The sequence below is a fragment of the Watersipora subatra genome, chromosome 2 (genome assembly GCF_963576615.1).
Source record: "Watersipora subatra chromosome 2, tzWatSuba1.1, whole genome shotgun sequence".
Lineage (NCBI taxonomy): Eukaryota > Metazoa > Bryozoa > Gymnolaemata > Cheilostomatida > Watersiporidae > Watersipora > Watersipora subatra.
In genome coordinates, this window is record NC_088709.1 from 23,731,737 (window position 1) to 23,736,128 (window position 4,392).

General features: G+C 37.4%; 1 pseudogene; it reads right to left on the reverse strand.

The window, feature by feature from the left end:
* Positions 1 to 495: 495 nt before the first annotated feature.
* On the reverse strand, positions 496 to 3,718 carry LOC137388076 (piggyBac transposable element-derived protein 3-like; annotated as a pseudogene).
* Between the last annotated feature and the right edge of the window lie 674 nt (positions 3,719 to 4,392).

Sequence of the window (4,392 nt, forward strand, 5' to 3'; positions counted from 1 at the left end):
TTCAGCGGTGAAGGCAGCCAGCCAGGCCCAGACAAGATCCAAGCCATATCAGTGATAGTAAAGCCAATGGATGTCATTGGCTTTACTATCACTGATATGTAAAGCCAATGATCGCTCCCTGTTGAAAACAGTACTGTACCTTTACCACTGTACCTGTACCAATACCTTTCTATGACCTTACATAATGATTACCCCATACTTGTATGTGAAAATAATTAATATCTTAATAAGCTGGTTCTTGCATATTTAGCCATCACACCTGTCTTAAGCTGACCTTGTATGCGATTCTGTTTGCACTCATTATGCACTCAATGACTGCCCCGTCTGTGTGACCATGGCAATCAGTTGTTGTCTGGATTTCGACAAATAAAAGAGTTTTACTTGAGAAGATCTATCTGTAGCTATAAACTTACAACAATGGATACACATTTTACAACCTATATTTCAACAGTCCCTGCACTGAGAAGATTCTTAGGCATGGTTACATATGCAATGTTACATAGCAAACCTATCAAAATTAGCCAGCTTATTGTACCGCCTTCCACGCCTGCTATCACATCCCACCTCCCCAAGAGAATTTGGGCTCAGGCTGTTAATATTGCTGCTTACATTTGTAATCGTCTCCCCACGAGCGCTCACGGTTCTACGCCATATGAACACTGGCATGGAAGGAAACCTGATTTAACAAAACTTTGTGTCTTTTGGTGCATGGCATATGCATATATCCCTTTAAAAAACCAAGTGACTGAGTGGATTTTTTAAACTTGCAATTATGTTTCTATGACCAAATTGGAAAAATAACACATAAAACTAAGTTTTTTTTAAAATGTATTTTATCGGCAGCACTACTGACTGTCCCCTGTAGAGGACACTGGAACTCGGTGACTATAAAAGTGGTCTAAAACACTTGTTATAAATGCAACATAAAAACTAAGCATAAAAGCGTAACGCAGCAATCATAAATTTAACATTGTAGGCAAAACTAGCAGGTGCTTTTATGAAATAACATACAAGCAATTTCCGCCTGCATTGATAAACAAGAAAATATTGCACTTTGTGCAGCGTATGCTAGTTTTGTTTGAGCAACCTTCTCATCTACAATGAGCACTGTTATTCAGCTTCAGTGCTTCTGGCAAATGTTTTGCTACCTTTTCTCGATCGTACGCCATTGGAAGTGGAACGATCTTTCTGGTAGTTTGTAGCTCCTCATCCGTCGTGCCATCACTTTTAGTTTCTTTTGCTGCTGATGCTATTAGTTGTTCTCCCATTACGAAACGATAGTCAAATAACTGCATGAGTTTGTAGAGTTAGAGCTTCTCTGAGTGAGCCAGCAGTTATTAACTGTTAAGTCTAGAAGATGCATTATTACGGAAATCGGCCATCGTTTTGACCTAGCTGCTACTCGGTGGTAAGAAATGGCTTGGTCACACAGATCAACACCACCCATCGATAAGTTTTATTTTTGAACAACTGCCAATCTGGGTATAGTAATAAATTACCTTTTTGCTTACACCATCTTTTACAATCTTTAACAGGATGCAATCCATGCAAAGAAGATGCCATTACAATGCTTTTTGTGTCGAACCATTTTACGATGCTAATCGGTTCATTCCCTCTACTCACTGTAACAAATTGCTCCATTGTACCCCTTCCTTTTGACTTCATGACCTTGTCAGAAGAGAACTGCACTGGCACATATTTAGCAGTTATCGTTCCAGTAAGAGAGATACTTCGCTTGGCTAGATGCTCAATCAGCGAAATTGTTGTAACAAACCTGTTACAGAACACAGGCTTGCCTGGCCCTAAATTCTTTGTTAAATGAAGCACTGCTCCTACTCCTTGCCCTATCTTTTAACTTGAATTTAGCAAATGTTCCACCTCCTTTATGAATTTCAAAATCATAAAATAGTCAACTTGAACCCGCCAAAACCTTTTTAAAACCTGCAGGGTTTGATTTCCTTGGAACATACCGCCTTGCTGGACACCTGCCTGTGAACGAAATCATCTGCTCATCAATGCTAATGAAACTTTCTCGTGGTAATTCTGTGCAGATCTTTCTGATATGCTTCACTAATGGTGTAACTTTCCACAACCTGTCCTCTTTTTTGGCTTCTTCACTTATGAGCACATTATCTACAGCGTTCAAGTTGCTGCGTATCTTTAAAAAAAAATTCTAGTCATCGCATTTGCAATAATAGACACTTTGGTTTTCTTTTCCCAATACATCCTGAGGGCGTTTTATGTCGACGCATCCTATTACCAAGCTGATCCCTAAAAATGTTTTGATCTCTGCAGGGGTCACCTTCAGAGATTTACCTGAATGTTGGGTATGATAACGATTTGTTAAATCCGCAATTGACTCAAATATTTTATTGGAAAAATACTTGATGATGGATTCTACCGGGCTCTAACAATCATCTATTTCAACAGTTTGATGTGATAACTTGAACTCGCTGGCATAGCTATCACTTTTGCGAATTGAGTATGTTTTTTTAAAGATTTTTTGGTCTTTATTGATGGCGGTGGCTCAACATCACCTGATTCCTCAGAATGATTCAATAAGAATGTATTGCTAGGATCATAATCTATATCTGCATCACTGTCATCTGAACATAAGTCTAGGTCAGAGTTGTCAAACTTTTCTAATACATCAATGGCATCAATGTCAGTTAGATTTCCTGATGATTTTTTCTTTGGTAACCATAAAATGAATAAGAACAAAATGCTTCAGATTTAACATTAATCTTGATAGTAAAGATAATCAAAATGTATTTTGTTTCAGTATTTTCAATTATAGTTATTCAGCAACACATTTAGTGGAGATGTGAAAATTTATTAGCTAGCATTAAATGAAAAAAACTAAATAAGATGAAAAATCTGTTAGAATGAAACATTCACCATATCTTTTAATTTAAAGCTGGTCTGATTCATAGGCATCAAAACCGAATGTCCCTTGCAAGGGACATTGAAAAATTCTTTTTGATAAAAACAGTACAAAAACGTTTTTGAAAAGCTTGTTTGAGTCTATGATAGAGGAATATGTTCCAAGCAACAATAATTAATCAAAACTTTTTAAACAGTTAAAAAACCCAACAATTGAATAATTTACCTGAAGAAGTTGAAACACATGGACCAAAACAGGAAGCAGCCATCTTCTTTTTGTTGTACAATGTAGTTCTCAACTGAAGGAGGTAGCAAATATAAAATTGTGAGAGAACAACTCACAACTTGTCCCTTGGATAGGAAACCTGGTTCTTAGTTTCTATAATTGATGTATGTTGATGATACTGTATAGTTTATGACTGTCCTTTGAGGGGGACATAAGGACTCAAATGCTTTTTACACCACCATAAAAAACTAGACAAAAAATGTGAAAAAGTGTGATTTGTGGGCTACAGTATTCAGTCTAAGGCATACAGAGTGTATGATGAGAGCACTAATGCTGTAAAATAATGACGTGATGTGGTATTCAATGAAGAAGATCTTGGCTTGAACAAAAAGTTCAGCACCTCAATCGCATGTGATTCAAATGAAATGTCACCTTCTGATCAATCAACAGAAGCCAAAACTGAACCTGAACCATTTCATATACGCCGTTCGTCTGCTAGGTCACGTCTACCACCAGTACGTTATGGAATCGATGAGTTTGACCAGCATGTAACTAATCATGTGAATGACTTGCCTGAACCAACTTCGTATGCTGACGCAATTTAGTCATCTCACTCCGAGCAATGGATAAATGCTGCTAATACTGAATACCAGTCGCTCTTAAAAAATGAGACATGGGATTTAGTAGAATTGCCAGCTGGTAGAAAAGCTATTGATTCAAAGTGGGTATTCAAGACTAAATACAAGGACAATGGCAGTATTGATAAATTTAAGGCTGAATTGGTCACTAAAGGTTTTTTCAAAAATCTGGCATCGACTACCATGAACCATTCTCTCCTGTGGTAAAATATTCTTCTATTCGCGCGCTATCAGCTTATTGCCTAAACCGAAATATGAATATTCAGCAAATGGACGTCGTGACCACTTTCCTGAATGGAAACTTACAAGAAAAAATATACATGAAACAGCCAGAAGGGTTTGTTCAACCTGGCACTGAAAACAATGTCGGCTCGGTAAAGCCTTGTATGGGTTAGAACAGCTGCCGAGATGTTGGAATGCCATGCTTCATGAGTTCCTAAACAAACCTGATTTCGTACAGTCGAATGCTGGTCAATGTGTGTACATTAAATCCAAACAAGGAAGTCAATTTATTATTGCAGTGTATGTTGATGATCTTATCATAATGACTGACAGTGATGTTGAGATGGAATGGATTAAAAACGCTCTCGAAAAAAGATTTATGATGTAAGACCTTGGTGATTTACATTACTGTCTTGGTATTAC